This window comes from Schistocerca serialis, chromosome 2 (genome assembly GCF_023864345.2).
Source record: "Schistocerca serialis cubense isolate TAMUIC-IGC-003099 chromosome 2, iqSchSeri2.2, whole genome shotgun sequence".
Lineage (NCBI taxonomy): Eukaryota > Metazoa > Arthropoda > Insecta > Orthoptera > Acrididae > Schistocerca > Schistocerca serialis.
Window position 1 is genome coordinate 867,996,689 of NC_064639.1, and position 25,521 is coordinate 868,022,209.

Genomic DNA, 25,521 nt, shown 5'->3' on the forward strand with positions numbered 1-25,521 from the left:
TATCTGGGCCTATAGCTAATATCTTCCTAAATTGAGCAAAAATTATTGACTCACAACATCAGGGTGGCGAAGTGGAACCGTTTATTGTGACTATAATCTTGGCTCTGCTGCACAAAGTATACATTGTAAGAAACAATGGCTTACCATTTCACCCATTTGTATTTTGTTAACTGAGAATAATAAGTGAATGCATTATTATAATACAAATTCATGACAATAATGATAATCTATAAACAAATGCTTAAACCATAATATTTTCTTACAACATGCACATATAATGAACAAAATTTCTCCATGAAATGTACACAGTGGATAACACAATATAAAACACAATTCAGCAGAATTTCAAATTTTTGCGAGTGACCCTCTAAATATCCTGATTTGTATCGGGCATCTTTCAGTATGTTACTAAGCCTTGGTGAAGGGAATTGATTATGTACTAGTGATTACAGCTTGATTATATTGTTTCTCAAGTGGAGACTGACGTCATATTCATTCAACAGAACTAAATCTGAAAATCTTCTCTCAATATCCTTCCGAAAATCGAAATCAGATGAACAGGTTCCTGGTTCTCGCATGTGATGGTTGAAAGGGTTTTTCCAAAATGACTATCCACCATTTTATAGTTTTAAAATAGACTAACGGTGAGTTTGGACTAGGAATTCGAAAGTCTCTTTGACTGCTACGTACCTTAAAGAAGGCACGTCAAGTTGCAGGCAGGTACGAAAAAGACGACACTCACATGTAGCTTTTGGCCCTGTATTATTGAGAGATTCTTGGGGTTGTCAATGTGAAACAACCATAGAGAGCATCGTAACTGAGGACATGGGACTTGTCCATCTGGTGATCCCAAAGGGCCTGACAACATCTAGTGAACAAATGTCTGACCAGCTTAAAAGATATTTGAAAGATGTTTTTTTCCCAGTGAGGCACAAAAACCTGCATAATTGTTAGAGTCTTGGGGCTGTCAATGTGAAAGAACCATAGAGTGCATCCATCTGGTGATCCCGAAGGGCTTGACGGCAATTGGTACAGTCGTGAGCCGTATACAACTTTTGATGTTGGAAGAACTTTGTGAGAAGATCTTCAGATCTAGTTCTGCTGACCGATTATGATGTCAATTTCCACTTGAGTCACAATATAATCACGCTGCAGTCACTAGTAAGTAAATAATCAATTCTCTTTGCCAAGGCTTAGAAATGCACTGAAATATACCTGATATAAATCAGGATATTTCAAGGGTCATCCACAACAATTTGAAATCCTGCTGAATTATATTTTATATTGTGTTCTCCGTCATGCATAGAGAAATTTCATTCTTCATTTTATGTGCATCGTGAATAAAACATTATATTGTAAGCATTTATTTCTAGATCATTATTACTGTCCTGATTTTGCGTAATAATAATAATAATAATAATAATAATAATAATAATAATAATAATAATACAGTACTTATTATTTTCAGTTATCAGAATACACAAGGGTGAAATGGTAAACTAAAAGCAAAAGAAAATAATTAACTGGACTAATAATGAATGTTTCGATATTTTAATAATGTATGTTGAAAATACTCTGACAGGACACTGTGTACAGCTTATTTTTCAGAGATGATATTTCAGAAACCAGCTTTATCACACATGGATGCATGTACCTTGAAAGCTTCTTTACTTTATGTTGTAACAAAAGTTTTCATTTTTCAAAATTAATTATGGGTTGTGGGATATTATGAAAAATTTCACATAATTACAAAATTCGATTACACAGTTTTCATGAATGTTAATTACATATCAACTTTTATAACAGAAACATTTTTTATATATCATTCTTTCAAAGACATTCCCCTCCTACTCTAATATGCCAAATTAGCTTTCGAGGTGTGTTTTACCTCTTAAAAAGGTAAATTGGGCACAAACAAAACCAAATATGTATTGCATTGTTTCGCCTCATGTACATACCCGCTAAGTTTCATCAACATTGTTTATTGATGCCTGGGAATGTTCCCTTGTCAGAAGTGTCGATCAGTATTAAAAAGACTGTACCCAGTAGCAGTCTCTGAAAAACAGACTTAGTCAAGAGAAAATCAATAAGGTTTTAAATTGTTCATGGTTCTTATTCACCCAGAACAATGTATTGCAGATTCTACTATTGATTACAACCATTCTTTGATTGTACATTCAATTCCATTATATTTAGAGCCTAAGATGAACCCGATATATCATGCAATATAAGTCTACTGCACACCAGGAGTTAGATAAGTATAACAGCCACTTCAAGGATATGCAAACTGGGCATATTTTAATGTCAGCCAATGATAAAGCTGACATCACAGTTCATGCGAGGTATAATATAAAGACAATGAAAGAATGAGAAAGCAGAAATCCCAAGAAAATATTCCAGAAGGATACGGAAATTTCAGAACTGCAGTTCTTAACGAGTGATATAAAGCTAAAGCATTATAAAAATGCAACATCATAAAATTTTGTGGTTCTGAGACTATGTTTGCATACTGTGCAAACTATGTCATAACAATAACAATGGAGACAATCTAATCAGTGAGCTAAAAATTACAATTAATTTAATCAATTATGGATTTATACTGTCCTTATCAATATATGTTCAGCCATTCAAAGGTGCATGGTTAGCCACAAAATTAGTTGTGGTATTAAATAAAGCGGTAGAAGGAATATTATGTTAATGTACATTTCTGTATGCAGATGTAATACCTGAATACAAACAGCAGAAGCTAAGAGTCATCGACAGACACACACGACAGAGGAGATCTGCTAGTTTTTAAAATAAATGCTTTGTTGAATTAGAGTATATGCACACACATGTGCAAGCACACATGGACATTCACACACCCATGCCCATACAACATGCCAGCTGGACACAAAAAGTCTTCCTTTCTGCCAGAACTTTCCTTGCTATTTTTATACCTGAATATGAGCACTCCATGCTTGCAACATATGGAAAATGAACTGACATAAATTATCGTGGGAAATGCTTCATAACATGAACGTAATATTGTGTAATGGTCATAGTATACTACTCTCAAAGTTCACTGAGGATTACTCTGCTAATGACTAACAGCAGAACAACTGGGAAACCATGCTGAATGTCAATATCTCTGAATTAACAAACTCTTCAAGAATCACAATATGGATTACAGTTTCCAAAATCCTGATGTTCAACACATTTTCAAATTCATGTTTATGTCAGCCTTTTTACATTCCATTAGCTTCTGTTACAGATGTTAATAAGTATATAATCTTCCTCTGTCTCACATACAGGTAATTATCATTTCATTAGGTAAAGTCTTGAGGCACCACAAATACTAAAATACTGACAGTAATTAGCTTGAGAAGTTTCATTTTAAAACTACAGCTGATGGAAATCAATCAAATGATGGCAAGTATCTCTACAGCATAGTGACAATATATTGCTTGGATCTTGAAAATTTGTATACATCTCAGACCTTGAGTGGTGCTCTTGATGCAGCCTCTTCTTTCAGTACACTCAAGAATCAGTTCTGACTGAACTCATACAATGCTTTTTCAATGTAAAATATATTTATATCAAAATAAAGCTCTTGACTGTTAATAGTTTAATTATATGGAATTTACGTGACACTTGAAAAATCCATGATTTTAGATGTAGCTTAATTACTTCCATCTGTAATATATGCTTGAATGGTTTTTTTAACTTACATAATCTTGTTAAAAAGTGAACCATTTTGTGACTTCTGAGGCCTCTTCTTCCAGGTGACACTATACAACACAGCTTGCTTCAAGAAGAAATATCTGAAACAAATGTAAAACAACTGGTGAACTTCCAAAATTGGAATAAAGTATTAAAAATGAAGCCAGGCAATCAATAAGATATGGAATAAATATAGACAGAAGATAGGTGGCACACATGGAGACATCATACAGTCTCAAGAATTTGAACTTTCATTCTTTTTCCTGCAATAATGAACGAACACACATCCAAAATTTCAGAAACTTAACAGGAAATGTGTAACTGCATACTGTCACCACACCGCTGAGACAGATAATACTTTTTGGGTGTTGAAGGAAGCAACTGGTACAAATAAATGATGACACTATAAATGATGACACTATAAATTCCTCACACTTATGAAGAAGTTGTGGTTCAGCACACATTAACATTGTAAAAGGTGCAGGGGTCATTGTCAAACAGCCCAAACACTGAACTTTTAGTTTTATTGCTTGTATTTCTTGGGTGAATAAACTGTACTGCACAACTGAACCATTTGCCTATTCATGATGTCTCTTTTTCACACATCACATCGTCCCTCTCACAGCAGCTGTCATGACAAATTGAGCTGTAGGTTGAGGAACACTGCAGTTGATGGAACAGCCTCAGCGACAATATTCCCCAACTCTATTGACTTCATGGTGGGAGGCAGGAGGGGGCAGATGGAAGGGAATTTTATCATCTTGGGTGAAGCGAATGAGATTCATATGAAAAACGAGAGAGGAGAAAAAGTAATTTTTATTGTATGTACTTATTCACATTACCTCACAAGACATATTAGTTTAACAGCTGACCACAGGATAACCATCTATGCTATCAGCACCATCAACTGTATTTCAGAGACTGCACATTATGCACTTTCTCTTTCAGTACATCGAGATGCTCTTCTTTCATATCCGTTTCCTTTATAAGAGCTTTACCTTGACTTGGCAGTATATTAAATTTCACAGAAAAAGATTAGGAGAAACAACTGGTAAGGGTCTGGAACAACTTTTTTTTCCTCTATCATTATCACTTCTCTTTTCTGTCTTCTCTTCCCCTTCACCAATGAGCCTGCGTGAAGGTGGCCTCGTGTGAATAGGATTGATGACACAAATCCCACAATTGTGGTTGCTTGGTGAAGAAACCAGTGACAGAACTGCTTCCAGTGTTTAAAGACTGTCACTAGTAAGTGCTACAAATGCTGTAAGTGGTGAGGGTAGTAATGATTGTTCTGCAGAATGTCTCACAGGGTCATCTGGCTTACTCTGTACTGGCGGGCCAACTACCTGGTACTGACATGGCGGTCACCTTCCACAGTGTTAATCACATTTATCTTCAAGTTTGGTGTTCAAATTATTCGGGTACATCCTTCGTGATGCCCTGCTTCCTGAAATGACTGTACCTCAGACAGTCGGAGAAACACTGTTGCAAACATTGAATACTGTGGTTATGTTGAATACCCCAACATTAAATTTCTGATTCAACATCCATGTGAAGCATACCTTCCCTCAATTCACAATACTAATTATGCAAATGTCATTTCCTTACGAACATTAAGTTTTTCATGAAAATATTCATTTCAGAGGGAAATACAAAAGTCAAAGAAGATTTTCCCCAAGCCACATCTACACAACACCTCTTTTCTCAAGTACAAGCAAGTATGGACAGGTGAACAGCGAAATAGGCATCAAAACTAGCCACACACATAGAATGAACACATCTTCACTATTGTCTGCACATACTGCCCAAGTGCATTTGCCATGTGCATTTGCACTTCAGTACATGCTGTGTTTATTGTTGTAAAAAAAAGAGAGACAAGAAGAAGCCATGAACATGTCATGAGGTGAAACACAGACACCAGTCTTTCTCAGTGAATTTCTTCGATTAAATCTTACTGACAGGCAAGTGACATCATCATCTTGAAGCAATGTTTAGCACACTACTTACTTGCTTCTGCAGGGAAAGATGAACTGTAGGAAAATTGGCTACACAGCATCCAAGCAACATTTTAACACTCAGCTGATAAACTACAAGATTTCATTGCGTTACAGTGGCATAAAATCAAGTCAAATTTTTAATATCACATAATATGCCTCATAAAATCAAAGACTGTGACATAGGTGACTTGTCAATTTTAAGACTAACATAGAGACTAATCAAATAATCTAAGGTGACAACACATTGTATTACTTTACACAGTTATCATTTTTAAAAATAAATCTACGGTTGAAATACACAGGGTGATTTTTTACTCAATGTACGAACTCTAGGGGCTGATCGATGGGAGGATACAGAACAAAAAAGGTCTAATGCACTTGTGTCTGGAAGTGCAAGATTTACACACTAGAGACCATTTATTCAATCATACTTTATTACAGAGACTGCAGTCTAATATGCGCTGTACCATGCAGCCACAGTTACACTACGCATGGTTTCCTCCTAGAGGGTGGTACTGTTCCTCACACTTCATGCCCTAGTGCGCTCTCCTGCCATAGTAACAGGTAATGTTGTGTTTGATTCATTTCTCTTGCTGACTCGCCTTGTAGTGAATGTGATACAGCGTCGTGCACAATGGCTCCGTATTTGAATCGAGAGCTTGCCGTCATGGCGTTTACCTGCGGAAACACAAATGGCAATGGGCGGCAGGCAGCAAGGTTTTATCAGGAGACCAATCCCCGCTGACAACAATCACAGTATTCAATGTTTGCAACAGTGTTTCTCCGACTGTCTGAGATACAGTCATTTCAGGAAGCAGGGAATCACGAAGGATGTACCCAAATCATTTGAACACCAGACTTGAAGATAAATGTGATTAACACTGTGGAAGGTGACTGCCATGTCAGTACCAGGTAGTTGGCCCGCCAGTACAGAGTAAGCCAGATGACCCTGTGAGACATTCTGCAGAACAATCATTACTACCCTCACCACTTACAGCATTTGTAGCACTTACTAGTGACAGTCTTTAAACACTGGAAGCAGTTCTGTCACTGGTTTCTTCACCAAGCAACCACAATTGTGGGATTTGTGTCATCCATCCTATTCACACGAGGCCACCTTCACGCAGAGTGGTATCTCCCAACTTTCATAACAACCATCTGCGGGACAGTAGGTAGAACCCCCATGGTATGACGACAGTGAATCAGCAAATCATCAGCATTGGTGCAGCCGGAATGTGTGGGACAGGATAACTGGGATCAGTCCTGCTACACAATGGTGCTCCAACCCAATTCACCATTAACATCTAGACGCATCTCAATCATGTCTTCCCTTGTCAATGGATCGAACAGGTGAGACAGAACACGCTATGGTGCGTACAAGCATGAGTTGAGGCACATGGAAACCATTTTCAACACAAACTGTAATTGTGGCTGCATGGTACAGTATGTATTACACCGCTGTCTCTGTAACACTGTATGACTGAATGAATGGTCTCTAGCATGCAAACCATGCATTTCCGGATGTAAGTTCACTAGATGTTTTTTGTTCTATATCCTCTCTTTGACCAATTCCTTACATTCTGCTCATCGTTCTGGTTGCCAGCCTCTAAAAAACATACAGTAAACATTGTGTTTCATCAACTCTAACATTCTCAACATCTGCCCTTAAAATATGCATGTTTTCAATAAATGTATGTCATAAGTCTCAACCTTTTGGTGGATCTCATAGCTAACACTTAATATTTTGCAAATAAGAAGTTATGGTAATTGTTTCACAATAGCATTTCTAAATTTCTCAAACTCCGACTTTTGCAGAGCTTTGGTAAGTATGTCTGCCAGTTGTTGTTCTGTACTACATATTGTATCTCAAACAAGCCTTCCCCATGTTGCTTCTCTGTATTACTCATTAGTGGAGGTTCACAGTTATATGTTTTCTTCGTCTAACTAAATGTCCTTATTCGATCATTTTTATACCACTTTGATTGTCCACAAGTAGAATGGTCTTCACTCCTCTTTTGGTTACCTCTTGTAGTAGATTTTTGATGCATTTTATTTCCTTGGTACACTCTGCTGCAGAAATGTATTCTGCTTCAGTTGATGATGTAGTTATTACACTCCGTTTTTTGAAAAACCAACTACTGGGTACACAGCTCATGTCTCTTTATGCATTGTTTATAGCCATCATCTCAATACAGATTTAGATTAATAGAATCATATTCTTCTTCTTCTTCTTCTTCTTCTTCTTCTTCTACTACTACTACTACTACTACTACTCCCTTTTCATAGGAGAGTCCATAATTCTTGGAATCTTGTATGTATGTCTACTAGTACTTCCCTTTCATAGGAGAGTCCCTAATTCTTGGAATCTTGTAAGTATGTCAGAGAGCTCTTGAAATTGTGGTAGTCGATTTTCTTTGGGTCTTCAGCGAGATTGCTCTCTCAACAAACAATGAATCCTGGATCTGGTTTGCTTTTACATGACAAATACAAAAGACTTCCTATGGCTTCATGATATGGATCCTCCTGATTTTCTTTACTTTTCTTCTCCCTGAAGCGAAAGACGTCTTCATGGCCTTGCTGTCAGCCACAATGAAGTTTTCCAGTACAATCTTCACATACTATCCTTAATGAACAAATATCCCATTCTCTGTCCTCATTGTCTCCATACATAAACATATCTGGATTTTCTTTTCAAAATATTTCTAAAGGTTGTTCAGTATGTTTTAAGTTTCCTCAAATTCTTTTCCTATTATGATGTAATCAACATGAATAGCCATGTACATTTCTTCAGTTACGTAAATCAAACAACGGAAAATCCAGGATGGAATATACGAAGGTGGTTTGAAAAGTTCTCTGTATGGAATAAAAAAAAAGTACTTACCTCACTGATTTTTTTTTTCCCAATGTAGTCTCCTTGTAGATTAATGCACTTGGACCAACAATGTTCCTGTGCCTTGATCCCACCTCAAAAATGAGCTTCCTCCAGGCCTGCAAAATAGCTGTCTAATCCTGCTATCAATTCTTCGTTTGAAGTGAATCTTCATCCACCAAGAAAAATGTTCAGTTTTGGGAAGAGTTGTAAGTCTGACGGAGCCATATCAGATCAATAAGGCAGGTGTGGCAACAATTCAACCTTAGTTCATGTAATTTTGCCATGGCAACAGCACATTTAAGCAGGTGCAATTGATCCAGCGTCAAGAGTCGTGACACCCATCTTGCAGATTATTTTTTCATTTTTAATTCTTCAGTTAAAATGTGGTATACCCTTCCACATGACATGTGGCAAGCGTGAGCAATTTCACGCACTTTAAATCGGCGATTCTTCATGACCATTTTGTGCACTTTTGCAATGATTTCTGGAGTAGCGACACCTCTAGGTCGACCACTGCGTGGATCATCATGTAAGCTCTCCTGACCAAATTTAAATTCATTTGTCCACTTGGCAACAGTTGAATATGAAGGAGCAGAGACCCCAGTGTATTCTGGAAATTGGCATGAATGTCCTTTGCTTTCATACCTTTCTTTCCTTAGTACTTAATCACTGAAACACCCTGAAGAAGGTCATCTGCAATAGGGACCAAAACACTGGTAGTGTCATATATATTGACAACATTCTGCGAACTTCTCAAACCATCCTCATAACAATATTACGAGAAGTAAAGTTGCTACTCACCATACAGCAGAGATGCTGAGTCGCAAATAGGCACAACAAAAAGACACTCACAATCATAGCTTTCGGCCATTAAGGTGTGTGTGTGTGTGTGTGTGTGTGTGTGTGTGTGTGTGTGTGTGTGTGTGTGTGTGTGTGTGTGTGTGGGAGGGGGGGGGGGGTGACGAAGGCTTTAACGGTCGAAAGCTATAATTGAGAGTGTCTTTTTGTCTTTTTGTTGAGCCTATCTGTGACTCACCATCTCCGCTATATCTTCAGTTACACATTTGAATATGCACCAATCTGAATAGGTTATTTTCGTATGTTTAACATATGGTTCAGATTGTTGTTATTCTGATTTATTATAACATTTAAATAGCATTTTCAGTCAATATTCTCACAAAACTCTGTTAATTTTATTTATTTATTTAAAGCTTTAAACTGATTAAATTTCAAGATTTCGTCATGTGATCGAAAACACTCCTGCTGGCTAAAGCTCTAACGACGTCACAGGCTAGGAGTAAGATGAAGCTATACGTGTGTTATAAGTGTATTAGCCGAAGTTTCTAGTGTTTTTCTGTACCTTTGCTGCGAATAGTTTAGGTATTTAGCGGTGGCAAGTACATTTATAACTTTTAAGTAACAATGGAAAGGAATTTTTGATAGCTTATAGTGGAAACTTTCTGAAAGTCGATGTTTTTATGGTCACCCAGTTTTTCTAAAAAAACTCACGATTTCTATGTTACTTAAATAAGAAATGTGAAAATTGCATCACATAGCAAATGGAACACAAGTATTGTGACACAGCAATAAGTCACAGAATTGCCCTAAAACTGAGGGATTCTGCAACAGGTTTATTTGAGCAGACTAGGCTGAAAAGGTTTTCCAGGGTAACTTGTGGAAGCCTGCACAATAAAAAAACAGTGGAAACTTTTTCATTCTGAAGATACTTCTGATTGTTAATTGCCGTGGAAGTTGCCAGAAATACTACTGTTTTCGAGGTATCTCTTTTTGCAATTTTTACAACACTTATGGGGAACTGTGGAGCACCGTCATGTTAGCCTTAAGCAACGTTACATATTGCTTGCAGTTTTTCAATTCCTCCAGGTCATTAATTTAAACACCTGGAAAATTATGTCTTATAAAATATTCGGTTTGTGTGGCAGAATTTTAAATCTGTTGCTCTACTGCACACTTCACTGCTGCTGAAGCACTGTGATTTGAAAGCGCTCAAGCAATTTCCATTTCAGCATAATGCTGTGTCTTATTACATTTTCTTGTAGGTTCCTAACAGTGTTCAAATTTTCTCTTTGTCAAAATCATATAGCTTTACAACTGGCTCAATAGAGACAGTTGGAAGTAGCAAACTGTTGTCTTCAGTGACTTATTTGGGAAGAATAATGTGGTCAGAAATTGTTAAGAGGTTTCTCAGTCTTCACAATAAGAGCTACACAAGACATGAAATACGGTTTCTTACACTATCCTTGTGATTCACTCAAATTGATTAGGGGTTAAAGAAAGATAAAGTAAACTTAAGAAGGCAGCAGTATAAAAAAGGAACTTGGTCCAAATAAGGATCAAGTTTGCAAACATTGCAGTAGAAGTCCAGCACGCCACCTATTCGCCAGCAACAGCATGTTCATTTGGAGTGTTTATTCACATCAAGCTGATCCTCGCACAAATAAACACACGTAGTGACCATCATCTCATTTGGATTTCTACGAGCAAGTTGCAACCATGCTTTATGCATATTTTTGGAACTTCCAAAAACAATTTTTCAGGAGCCTTTACAGATGTGTGTATATAACGTGGTACTGCACACCATTTGTAACCCATTTTCCAAAATGTAAATTGCAAAACAAGATATCACTGTGAATGAGCTTGACGACAGTAAGAGCAGCACGCTAGCCAGTGACATTACAGGAATCACAAGACGAAAACTGAGCTCAATAAGCATTTGTATACAGAAATTACAGAAATAATTGTTTGAAATACCAGATGGTCACAAAGTGAAGGTATTCACCGACAGCCAGTGTGTCTGTAATTATCACATGGGATAAAAAATAAGCAGACATGCTAGTGTGTTATGTAGAACCAATTTATGCTGGGAAAAAATTAGTTCCAATTTTGGCCACCAAGTGCAAATATGGCACTGTACAATGTTTGTACGACGATATGGCAGCCACACTGTCATCTGACAAGCCATAACGTGTGTGAACACTATGGCTATCGAGAAAAGATACCACTCACTGTTAGTGAGACTGTTTTATACGAATGGCAGAGTGAGTGAGTCAGAGAGTATTGGTGACTGACTGGTATGGGGAGAGGTCCAAAGTCGTTAAATGGTTAAAAGAAGGTGATAAATTCTGAATTTGGATGGATGGATTGATGGGGTTAAAGGCACCAAACTATGAGGGCATTGGTCCCTTAATCCTTTTTGCGTCAAGCCGGGAAAAATCCCCAGAGAAGGACACAGAACACAATGTCCAATGACTCGACTGTATCCAAGAATCAAGAAAGCTGAGATAGAAACAAGAAAAATTGAGCAAGGGGTAGAAAGGTGGATGTGGGAAAGTTCTCCCACCCAGAAAACAAATTGAGACCTCTGGGACATGCTACGCGACTGGACACACACACACACACACACACACACACACACACACACACACACACACACAGCATTTGACAAGAAAACTACCAATATGGACAAAATAAAATCTCAGATAAAGAATATTGACGATGAGTCTATCTATCAACCGATGAGTCTATCTATCAACCGATGAGTCTATCTATCAACCGATGAGTCTATCTATCAACCGATGAGTCTATCTATCAACCGATGAGTCTATCTATCAACCGATGAGTCTATCTATCAACCGATGAGTCTATCTATCAACCGATGAGTCTATCTATCAACCGATGAGTCTATCTATCAACCGATGAGTCTATCTATCAACCGATGAGTCTATCTATCAACCGATGAGTCTATCTATCAACCGATGAGTCTATCTATCAACCGATGAGTCTATCTATCAACCGATGAGTCTATCTATCAACCGATGAGTCTATCTATCAACCGATGAGTCTATCTATCAACCGATGAGTCTATCTATCAACCGATGAGTCTATCTATCAACCGATGAGTCTATCTATCAACCGATGAGTCTATCTATCAACCGATGAGTCTATCTATCAACCGATGAGTCTATCTATCAACCGATGAGTCTATCTATCAACCGATGAGTCTATCTATCAACCGATGAGTCTATCTATCAACCGATGAGTCTATCTATCAACCGATGAGTCTATCTATCAACCGATGAGTCTATCTATCAACCGATGAGTCTATCTATCAACCGATGAGTCTATCTATCAACCGATGAGTCTATCTATCAACCGATGAGTCTATCTATCAACCGATGAGTCTATCTATCAACCGATGAGTCTATCTATCAACCGATGAGTCTATCTATCAACCGATGAGTCTATCTATCAACCGATGAGTCTATCTATCAACCGATGAGTCTATCTATCAACCGATGAGTCTATCTATCAACCGATGAGTCTATCTATCAACCGATGAGTCTATCTATCAACCGATGAGTCTATCTATCAACCGATGAGTCTATCTATCAACCGATGAGTCTATCTATCAACCGATGAGTCTATCTATCAACCGATGAGTCTATCTATCAACCGATGAGTCTATCTATCAACCGATGAGTCTATCTATCAACCGATGAGTCTATCTATCAACCGATGAGTCTATCTATCAACCGATGAGTCTATCTATCAACCGATGAGTCTATCTATCAACCGATGAGTCTATCTATCAACCGATGAGTCTATCTATCAACCGATGAGTCTATCTATCAACCGATGAGTCTATCTATCAACCGATGAGTCTATCTATCAACCGATGAGTCTATCTATCAACCGATGAGTCTATCTATCAACCGATGAGTCTATCTATCAACCGATGAGTCTATCTATCAACCGATGAGTCTATCTATCAACCGATGAGTCTATCTATCAACCGATGAGTCTATCTATCAACCGATGAGTCTATCTATCAACCGATGAGTCTATCTATCAACCGATGAGTCTATCTATCAACCGATGAGTCTATCTATCAACCGATGAGTCTATCTATCAACCGATGAGTCTATCTATCAACCGATGAGTCTATCTATCAACCGATGAGTCTATCTATCAACCGATGAGTCTATCTATCAACCGATGAGTCTATCTATCAACCGATGAGTCTATCTATCAACCGATGAGTCTATCTATCAACCGATGAGTCTATCTATCAACCGATGAGTCTATCTATCAACCGATGAGTCTATCTATCAACCGATGAGTCTATCTATCAACCGATGAGTCTATCTATCAACCGATGAGTCTATCTATCAACCGATGAGTCTATCTATCAACCGATGAGTCTATCTATCAACCGATGAGTCTATCTATCAACCGATGAGTCTATCTATCAACCGATGAGTCTATCTATCAACCGATGAGTCTATCTATCAACCGATGAGTCTATCTATCAACCGATGAGTCTATCTATCAACCGATGAGTCTATCTATCAACCGATGAGTCTATCTATCAACCGATGAGTCTATCTATCAACCGATGAGTCTATCTATCAACCGATGAGTCTATCTATCAACCGATGAGTCTATCTATCAACCGATGAGTCTATCTATCAACCGATGAGTCTATCTATCAACCGATGAGTCTATCTATCAACCGATGAGTCTATCTATCAACCGATGAGTCTATCTATCAACCGATGAGTCTATCTATCAACCGATGAGTCTATCTATCAACCGATGAGTCTATCTATCAACCGATGAGTCTATCTATCAACCGATGAGTCTATCTATCAACCGATGAGTCTATCTATCAACCGATGAGTCTATCTATCAACCGATGAGTCTATCTATCAACCGATGAGTCTATCTATCAACCGATGAGTCTATCTATCAACCGATGAGTCTATCTATCAACCGATGAGTCTATCTATCAACCGATGAGTCTCTCAACCAACAACAGGTGTAAAACAATAAGAAGATTAGAAAAGGTGGGAAGGGCGCGAGCCAGGTCGGACAACTGACCAAAAGCAGCCATGGGCCTCTTGAGTTGGAGCAGGTGATGAGGCACTCCTCCGATCCCTCAAGCAGCCAATGAGGTTAATGTGCTCAACATCACAGAGAGGAGTAAAAACCACTTTCACGGGTAAAACATAAAATCAAATCAGCTGCTTTGGTGTCATCCACTAGCAGCAGAGGTAGCATGTCTGCACATTTAAGGTTTTGCTGTAAGGTGACCAAATTAGGTCAGTGCACCACGGTGTGGGCCACAGTGAGACAGACACCACACCGACAGTAGGCTGGATCCTCATGTCAGAGGATCTGTTTGTGGGTCAGCCAAGTGTGGCCAATGCGGAACCAAAAGAGGACAGTAAATTCCGTGCGAGAAGAATGAAGAAACGAAATGGTTCTCAGCTTATTCGGTGAAACAATGGCACACCAATCTACACTCTAAGCCTCCAACAACTGTCAGTGTAGAGTAACCAAAGGTCACGTTCCCTCATCTCCAAAGTCGCCCTCCTAGTAGCCAGCTTGACCAACCAGTCAGCATGTTTATTTCCTGGGATCCTAATATGACCTGGGGTCCATACAAAGATGACAAACTGTCCAGCATGTCTGAGCTCATGTTGGTGACCCTGGATAATCACAACCAATGAGTGTTGAGGGTAGCACCAGTTGACAGCCTGAAGACTACTTAACAAGTCACTGGCAATTAAGAATAACTTGCCAGTGCAATAACAACGGTGGCTGAGGGCTTGAGCAATGGCCACTAATTCTGTAGTGAAAAAACTGCATGCATTTGGCAGGGAGCGTTGTTCACTGCATCTCGCATGCATGTAAGCAAAACCAGTTCATCTGTCTACCACAGAGTCATCAGTATATATCACTTCTGAGTCTGGAAATGCACCAAGGACATCCAGGAACAGCCAGCAAAAAACCAAAGGGTCTTATTGAGTCTTTTCATCCAAAGGAGAAATCAAGGTAGATCCAATGACAGAGTATACACTATGGGGGCATACACAATTTCTCCCTGGGAAGAGATGGCAGTTGGGAAAGATGCCAGTTCAGAGCTCAGACTCTGTGGCAAACTGCTATCATGATTCAAGACCTTGGCCTCTGTTGTGGGAAGTAGATCTCCTTACCAGGATGAAGGACATGGTTAGTTCAAATGCAGCAGAGCAGTGACTGCTTACTGAACAGTTGGGCAGCAGTTGCCGGCATCTGATAAGTAGAGGAGGGACGCCAGCCTCCTCAAGTAGGATGTTCACAGGGTTGGTCCGACAGGCACCAGTTGCAAGTCAGACCCCACACTGGTTTATTGGGTAAAGCATCCACAATACTTAAGGCTCCCATAATCAAGATGTGACAGGATCAGAGCTTTGTAGAGTCACGAAAGTATAGAGTGGTCTGCACCCTAGTTGTGTTACTGAGATAATAAACAGCATTACGTTGTGACCAGCACCTCTGCTAAAGTTGGTGAGGATGGGGAAGTCATGTCAACTGGGCATCGAAGACCAGTCCCAAAAAACGAGGAGACTCCGCCACATTGAGCACTTAGACCTTGAGGGAGAGTTCTGGCTGGGGATGAACAGTATGACAGGGACAGAAGTGCACAACACTTCTTGGCGGCAGAAAATCCGAAGCAAAGGGTGAGAGCCCAGGACTGTGCCTTTTGCATGGCACCCTGCAAAAGACATTCTGCAACACTCACTGAAGAAGAGCAATGGTAGACGGAAAGGTCGTCAACATACGGGGAGGGTGACACTGTAGACCCCACAGCTGCAGCTAGACCTTTGATAACCACTACAAAAAGGGGGCACACTCACTACAGAGCCTTGTGGGACCCCATTCTCTTGCATATGGGGGGTATTGTGGAAAGCACCAACTTGAACCCGCAAAGTAAGGAGAGACAAGAAGTTCCAAACAGAAATTGGGAGTCTGCCCCGGAAATCCCACTGACAGAGAGTACCTAGGATTTGGTGATGCCACGTGATGTCATACGCCCTAAATCAAAGAAAACATCGGTAAGATGCTGACACTTGGCAAAATCTGACAGAATAGCTGACTCCAGGCAGACTACATTTTCAGCAGTAGAACAGAACCAAATGACCCCAAGACTCAATGTACCAACACAGCTGTCGACTCACCATACATTCGAGCAACCTACAGAGAACATTAGTGAGGCTAATTGAGTAACAGCTGTCCACATCAAGGGGTCGTTTACCCCTTTCAGTACTGGGACAAACACACTTTCTTGCCACTGAGATGAGAACTCAACCTCGCTTCAGATGCGGTTGACACTGGTAAGGATGAGATGTTAGCAGGCCACTAATAAGTGTCTTATCATTTAGCTGTGGATTCAGGATGACCATGGAGCTTTGGCGGGATGAGGGTCTACAGGCTAGGGCACTGACAAATTCCCTCTCATTGAACAGGGCATTATAAGGTTCCCAGTGACAAGTAGTAAATGAAGTCACTATTCACCGACTGAGGACACAAAATACATGCTGATAATTCTCAGACACAGAGGCCCAAGCATGATGAAAAGCAAAATGTTCAGCGAAAGTGTCTAGATCAGTGTAGACATCACCATTCACAACGATACCAGATACACTCACAGTGTACTTATGTCCTCCATAGAGGCATCGTATCTCTATCTAAACCTGCAAAGGAGATGTACATGGTCCAATGGTAGCTACATACCGCACCCAGCAGTCTTGTTTCTGTCATTTTATGAGATGTCGGACTTGGGCATACAGTCATTTAAAAGAAATGAAATGCCCCACTGACAGATGCTGTTTTGGTGTAGGAGAGTCCACCTGAGGTCTCTAATGGCCACAGCAATTTCGGGGGTGCATTTAGGTACTGCCTTCTGACAGGGGGACCCCAATGGAGAGGGATCACCGAGTCAGCTGCCAATAGAATAGCTGCAGTTGTGCTCTGGACAACTGATAGCAGTTGTGAAAGTATCCCAATAAGCTTTGGAGAGAGTCCATCTGGGTGGACACCCAGGCAAATGATGCCAAGGGAGGGTCAAAATGATCGGAAAATGATCACTGTCACAGAGGTCATCATGGACTTTCCAATGGTTGGATGGGAGGAGACCTGGGCTGTAAATGGAACAGTCGATGTCTGAATAAGGCCCACATGCCACACTGAAGTGTGTGGGAACACCAGTATTTAAGAGGCAAAGATCAAGTCTGCAAGCAAGTTTTCGACAGCTTTACTGCGGCCTAGTTCGACCCCACAAACAGCTGCAATGACTGAAGCCACCCAATATTAGGACGGGTGGGGGAGCTGAGAAAACAGTGGAGACAACATGTTCTGGGACATTTCATAGGTAGCGAGATACATGTTACAGATTGTAAATTCCAGACATGACTTCACACCAACGGCCACAGCCTCCAAAGTCATGCTGAGTGGACCGTGTTTACTGTAGACAGAGTCCAGAATTTATGTGCAACCACCACCCAATGCTTGTTCACAAACAGTGCAATTTTTAAAATAGGCCCAATAGCTGTCAAGGTGTAGGGGTTGGCATTGCTGGAAACAAGTTTCCTGGAGGGCAAAGAAAAAAACAGGAAACCGCACAAAACATATCTTAGCTCAAACAAGTGGCAGAAAAAACTGCTACAGTTCCAGTGCCATCTGCTGGCACTGGTTGTGAGGATACACCAATGATACACATTTATTCCGAACCAGGGTTAAAAAAAGTTTCAGTGACGTAAGCACTTTTTTCTATTTAATTCCGAGAACTTTTCAAACCACCCTTGTAAAAGAAAGTTATATCAGGCACTGATGCAAATTTTATTACTTAGTGGATGAATTCTTGCATGATGACGTGAAAATTTGAGCTGGATACAATGTGTTAACATATCTCAACAAACATCATTTTAGTGTTACATCAGTATTTACTAGTACACACACTGACAGAAAAAAAAAATCGCGACACCAAGCAGGAGTCGTGCGACAAACGGAAGTTGGTAAGCATGTTTCTATATCTGAAAGATAATGTCTATTTTGCACCAGTCACACCATGAGGATGAGGATGCAAATCAGGTTTGCTTTAAATACGTGTATGTAATGGTTTTGAGTATTAGTTCCTTTGAGACTGGATGTAGTGAGTTGATATTTGTCATGAATGCCTTTAAGGTGACAAAGACGCCATTATCAACACCTCAAAGAGTCTGAAGTTTTGAAAATGGCTGACAGCAGCAACCGTAAATAAATTTTCAATATATAAAGTTTACAGCCAACTAGTTGTATAAGTTAAATGTTATAACCTTAACCAGGTTTCGATACCACTAGGAGTATCTCCTTCAGAAGGATGTCATCTATAATGTATTATTGGTGAATTTCTTCTGAAGAAGATACCCTTAGTGATATAATACATTATTGGTGACTTCCTACTGAAGAGGATGCCCTTAGTGGTATCAAAACCCAGTTAAGGCTTTTACATTAAACTTATGCAACTAGTTGGCTGGTCACCAAGTTCGAACAAGATCACCTAACGTGGTTATGAGAAGCTGGATCTTCCTTCTGCAAATATTGCAGAAAGACTTGTCAGAAATGTAGCCACTGCACACGATTGCTGGCAGCGGTGATCAAGAGAATATACACTTGCAAGAAGACTGGAATCTGGGCTGCCATGTGGCACTACCAAGAGAGGAAACCATCATGTTTGGCTTATGGATTTGGCGCATCTGCAGCAGCAGTTTGGGCAGCAGTTGGCACCACAGTGACCACAACAAAATGTTACAAAGCAGTTACCTCAAGGACAGCTCCGAGAAGACACCCTGTAGTGTACATTCCAGTGACCCCAAATCAACGTCATTTGCGACATCAGAGATGTCAAGCAAGAGCTCATTGGAGGGAGGGGTGGAGGTTTGTTGTGTTTTTGATGAAAGCTGGTTCTGCCTCAATGCCAGTGCTGACCATGTGTTGGTTAGGAGGAGGCCAGTTGAAGGCCTGTTATAAACCCGTCTGTGTGATCAACACACTGGACCTATACCTGGAGTTATGGTGCAGGTGCAATTTTGTATTACAGCAGGAGCACTCTTGTGGTTATAACACACACCCTGACTGCAAATCTGTACATCAATCTGGTGCATCGTGTTGTGCTGCCATTCATGAACAGCACTGACAATGTTTACCCACACACTGCTGTTGTAACCAAACATGCTTTACTGATTGTCAACATGTTGCCTCAGCCTGCTCAATTACCAGGATATGAGTCATCTTTGGACAACTCCAGCAGCATCCACAGATAGCATCAATCCTATCTGTATTGACTGACCAAGTGCAACAGGCATGGAAGCCCATGCCACAAACTGACATCCAGAAACTGTACAACACTATGCATGCATGTTTGACTGCTTGCATTCAACTTTCTTGCAGTTACAATGGTTATAAAAGTACAAGCATTTCGCATTTCACATTTGTAATGGCTTATCTCACACTTACATTAACCTGTAATCTTGCAATATTAATCACTTCAATAAGTTACCTAGACAAATGTATTCCCAAAACTTCATTACCCTAAATTAATTATTTTTTGGCAAAAATCAAAACTAGGAAACTCCAGGCAGGAACCACACACACACACACACACACACGGAATTCTGCCCCAAGAGTTGTCTGTCATGTGTTCATAAAGTGTGCTTGCTTCTGTGTGTGTGTGTGTGTGTGTGTGTGTGTGTGTGTGAGAGAGAGAGAGAGAGAGAGAGAGAGAGAGAGAGAGAGAGAGAGAGAGAGACTCTCTCTATTGACGAAGGCTGTGGCCAAAAGCCGCAACAGAGTATCTTCATGTGACTGTCTTTTAATCATGCCTGTCTGCAACTTGACGTGTCTTCTTTACGGTACGTAGCAATCTATCTTTTCCTACAATGTTAATTATTTTTGGTGTCACAATTTTTTTCCCTTAGCAGAGATCATTGTAACTGTATTGTTAAAGTCTCACATTTCTGCTACAGGCCAATGAAATGGATTGCAAATATATGTCATAAGATGAATAAACCACAATTCCACAATAATTTACCATTTTAGACAACTTCCACAAAACAGTCAAATACCCTATTAGTAGTTCTGTTTTTAGGAAATCCATCACAGTTTTATTTCATCTCAATGGGGCTTGTTGAAGTCCACGCAGAGCTCTCTTCAAAACAAATTTTTCCACCTTTTTTGTATCCTTTGGTTATCTTCATGAAAATCTCTTCATCCAGTTTCCCATAGAGAAAGGCTGTTTTAGTATCAAACATTGCCATATGGAAATTTTTCTCTACTGCCAAAGCAAACAGTCTTAGTGAAGAGGTATCTAAAACTGGGCTGAATAATTCCTTGACACCCGAATTCTTTTCTTCTTGACTACCTGGCAGCCAGTGTGGCCTTGTATCAACAATTATCCTTGACTTTAAAGATCTATTTGTTTGTCAAGAATTCTTTTCCTATTGCTAATTTTGCATTCTTCTTCTGTTGCTTTTATCGGATTTTCTTTACCTGGACCAGCAATATATTCTCCATATGAAAGTAATGCTGTTTCATAATATTCTATTTTAAATGTTTCTTCAAACTGGTTCGGTGCCTAAAATTGTAGTTTCCTCCTTCTTCATTGCAACCTCATCCTTCTTAATTTGCTTCTCTTCCATTTTTTTTTCTTCTTCTTCTTCTTCTTCTGAATACTGTTTACTTGATTGTTAGTGTCATTTGATACTTCACCAATAACAAAATTTTTCTATACAAATTCTTTTGTCACTGTTCAAGTTAAGCTTCTCTTGACAATGATATTTCTTCTTTATGCATCAAACAGTCTGTAGATATTTGGAGCATAAACAACAAAAACTGTACAGATTACTTCTTTCATCTAGTTTCTTCAAGTGACCTATATTTTTTGGTACACGCTCTTGATTCAAAAGTTTGAAGTCTTGATAGATGTGAACTTCTCCAAAACCACTTTTTCGCAAACACAGCATATTCACTGGTAGTCGGGCTCCTATTAATGAAATACGTAAGTGTGAGTATTGCGTCTCTCCATAACTCTTTCTTCAGTTTGCTACTGAAAATCATAGCTCCTGCCTGAGATCCAGTCTTTCCACTTTTTTCATTGACTTGAGGACTATAAGGACTAATATAATCTGACACAATTCCTTTTCCTTCACACCAATTCTTAAACTCTCAACACATATACTCACTACCTTTATCACATCTTATTCTTGACACTTTCACCTGAACTGATTTTCATTTTCTTAACACACATTCTTGTGGACCTTGCAGCCTCTGACATGTAATGTATTCAACAGGTTACACAAAATTCAGTGAATCAACTAATACTCTAATGTAGTATGTGTATCCTTTCAATGTTAGGGCACTGTCCCTCCACAGATAGTACATATTATTTCAGATGGTCTTCTTGCCTTTTCTCTCACATCAGAAAATTGCTTCCATATTACTTTAGCTTTTGCACAAGCTTCACATAATTTTCTGATGAGCAAAAATTGTTAGTAACTCCATCAAACATTCTCTTGATTTTCTTCTTCTTCTTCTTCTTGTCAGTAGTGACTGCATTCCTGGTTTAATATCCACTTCAGAAATTCAATTCTTCTTCTTCTTCTTCTTCTTCCCTTTTTTTATAAGAGTATTTGGTCTTTAGCAGTAAGCATGCACTGTTAATATTTCCAAAAACTCTGCGCATAAAAATGGTGATACGAAGGTAGGGTTACGTGTTTTGTAAAGCCCTGTGATGTTATTGCTAACAGGACATTTTATGATCAATCAATCATGGGCTGCAATCAGGAGTGACACATCTGCAAATTTTTTATAATGATAAACCTATTTGTGTTCGTATGCGACATTTGTGTAACTTGCCAAAATACGATATCCTGTCTATTTTGATTCATGGTCGTGGAATTGAGGTGAAATTTGTGTAACTTGCCAAAATACGATATCCTGTCTATTTTGATTCATGGTCGTGGAATTGAGGTGAAATTTGAATTTGTTGGTGATATGACTGTGTATCACAGTGTATAGTGAGTGTACATCGTGAACCCAGTAGTGTTCAATAGCAGTAAGGCCACTGACTTAAGGGATGTTGGTATAAATGGAGATGGCATAAATTCCACCAATCCTTAAACTTCAGCAATATAGTCCTGCAAAGCAACATCAATCGGGCCCAAACCTCCCTGCAGTAACTCCTCACCATTCACAAAATTCTCCTGCTATGCCATCTCAAATTCCTCTATTCCCATATCATACATTGAAACTTTTTCTCTCCAGGAACTAGAGCAACATACACAAAGCCACCTCAAAAATCTCCCACCTTGGACTAACACTATCCACCACTGCTATGACAACCTCCAAACCTCCCCCATATCCCCTCATAGCTAACAAAGAAAGCCCTGTCTCAAAGATCTACTACATTTACCATGCCCTCAAAGACTCCCTCCCACCATCGTAAAGAATCCACAACCTAAACAGACCCAAAACACAGTAATGAACCTTTCCTCCAAAAGCCATAGCCTTGCACAGGTATCAGTCCTTTCCAAAGGCCTCACATTTTGCCCCACTCCCAAATTCAATTATGCCAGAATTCCATTACACTCACGGTAACTTGTTAAAGACCTTCTCTCCTCCTGGCCCCTACAGTGGAAATACTTTTTCGCTACCAACCCTACCGATCAGACACAACCAACAACCAATGTTGAACCCTGCCTGACTCAGTTCACTCCTCCGTCCAATCATGATCCACCCCCACTGCCTCCAAATCACCCCTGTTAACTTTCCAGAATTTCTTAACCTTGAACTTTGCCTCACCATCATTCCCAAAATCCCTCAACATGCACCACCACTTAAAAACAGATCCCGACCTTATAACACTACCTGCTGATAAAGGCTCCACCACTGTTGTTTTCAACCGGAAAGAGTACCTGGCATAAGCACTTGTCCAGCTGTCAGATACATCCACCTACAAACCTTGCCACAGTGACCCCATTCCAGAAATCCAACAGGATCTCAGGTCCCTCCTTAAATCCTTTGGACCTTGGCAGAACCTCTCCCTGGAGTCCACCTCTCTCCTTACCCCTACCACTCCCCACACTCCAACCTTCTACACACTTCCTAAAGTCCATAAACACAACCACTCAGGACGCCCCATTGTGGCCGGTTACTGTGCCCCCACTGTAAGAATCTCTGCTCTCGTAGACCAACACCTTCAACCTTGAACTTTGCCTCACCATCATTCTTATATAAAAGATACCAACCATTTCCTCGACCGACTCTCCACACAGTTCCTGTCCCTTTACCACACGGTGCCCTGCTCGTCACTATTGATGCCACCTCCCTGAACACTAACATTCCTAATGCCCATGGCCTTACTGCTATCTAACACTACCTTTCCCAATGCCCAACAGATTTCAAATCTACAGCCTTTTTCCTAGTCCCCATTACCAACTATATCCTCACCCACAATTATTTCTCCTTTGAAGGCTTACCTCAAACAAATCTGGGGTATGACTAAGGACGCCCACATGGCACCATTCTATGTCAATCTTTTCATGGGCCAACTAGAGGATCCTTTCTAAACACCCAGAATCCCAAACCCCTCACCTGGTTCAGATTCACTAATGACAACTTCATGATCTGGATCGAAGGTGAGGAGACCCTATCAACATTCCTCCAAAACCTCAACAGGTTCTCCCCCATTCACTTCACCTGGTCCTACTCAACCATACAAGCCACCTTCCTCAATATTGACCTCCACTTCGAAGACAGCTACAACAGTACCTCCATCCATATCAAACCTACAAACCATCAGCAATATTTCCACTTCAACAGCTGCCACCCATTCCATTCCAAGAAACCTCTCCCACACAGCCTAGCCACCCATGGCTGTTACATCTGTAGTAACGAGCGGTCCCTCTCGAAATATACCAAGAGCCTCACAGAGACCTTCACAGACTGTAATTATCCACCTAACCTTGTACAAAGACCGATCTCCCATGCCTTATCTTTCCAGTCACCCACCAACTCCCAAAGCCCCACCGTCCAGCCTCAGAGGAGCATTACCCTTGTGACTCAGTAGCACCTAGGAGTGGAGCAACTGAATTACATTCTCTGCCAGGATTCCGACTACCTCTTGTCGTGCCCTGAAACGAGAAATGTCCCACCCACTATCCTTCCCACAATGTTATCCCGCCGCCCATCAAACCTACACAATATCCTCACCCATCCCTACACAATCCCTGCTCCCAATCCCTTGCCTCATGGCTCATATCCCTGTAATGGAATCAGTACAAGACCTGTACCACACATTCTTCCACCACCACCACCACCACCACCACCAAAGACAGTTCAGTCACAAGCTTCACCTATCCCATCAAAGGCAGGGCTATCTGTGAAACCAGTCACACTATCTATATGCTAAGCTGCAAACATTGCACTGCATTCTACATGGGCAAGACAATCAACAAGCTGTCTGTCCGCATGAATGGCCACTGACAAACTGTGGCCAAGAAACAGATGGACCACCTCATTGCTGGACACACCACCCTACATGATGTTCTTTGTTCCAATGACTGCTTCACAGCCTGTACCATCTGGATCCAGCACCAGCGTTTCTGAACAGCGCAGATGGGAATTCTCCCTGCAATGTATCCTACATTCCCGTAACCTTCCTGGTCTCAACCACTGCTAGTCTTGTCCTTACCTATCTAGCCCCCACCTCGTTCCCATTCAAGCACAATATGGCCCTCTTTCCACCAAAGCACCCACAGTCTTTTACTTCTCTCCTTTTCCACTGCCTTCCATCTGACCTCCCGACTGCACCTAGCTGCACTAGCCTCTCTTCACTTTGTCCCTGTACACTACTACAAGCAGTACTTTACCACCCCCCACCCCTACCATGCTACCATCCCCTTGCCCCAGCCTTCTCGTTACCCCCACGACCTGGTTGCCTCTCCCACCACTGTGTGTGTGTGTGTGTGTGTGTGTGTGTGTGTGTGTGTGTGTGTGTGTATTTCCATTCACTTTCTGACAGTCTTTTTGTTGTGCCTATCTGCGAATAGCATCTCCGGTATAATTGAG

The 25,521-nt window shown here is 40.4% G+C and overlaps 1 long non-coding RNA gene across 2 annotated transcripts in view; it reads right to left on the bottom strand.

Annotated features, from left to right (window-relative positions):
* Positions 1-3,320: 3,320 nt before the first annotated feature.
* Positions 3,321-25,521, bottom strand: part of LOC126456021 (uncharacterized) — a 110,389-nt gene continuing 88,188 nt past the window's right edge. For both annotated transcript variants that reach the window (XR_007585362.1, XR_007585361.1), the window contains one exon: positions 3,321-3,803. This is a non-coding gene — a long non-coding RNA (uncharacterized LOC126456021). The remainder of the gene's footprint in view (positions 3,804-25,521) is intronic.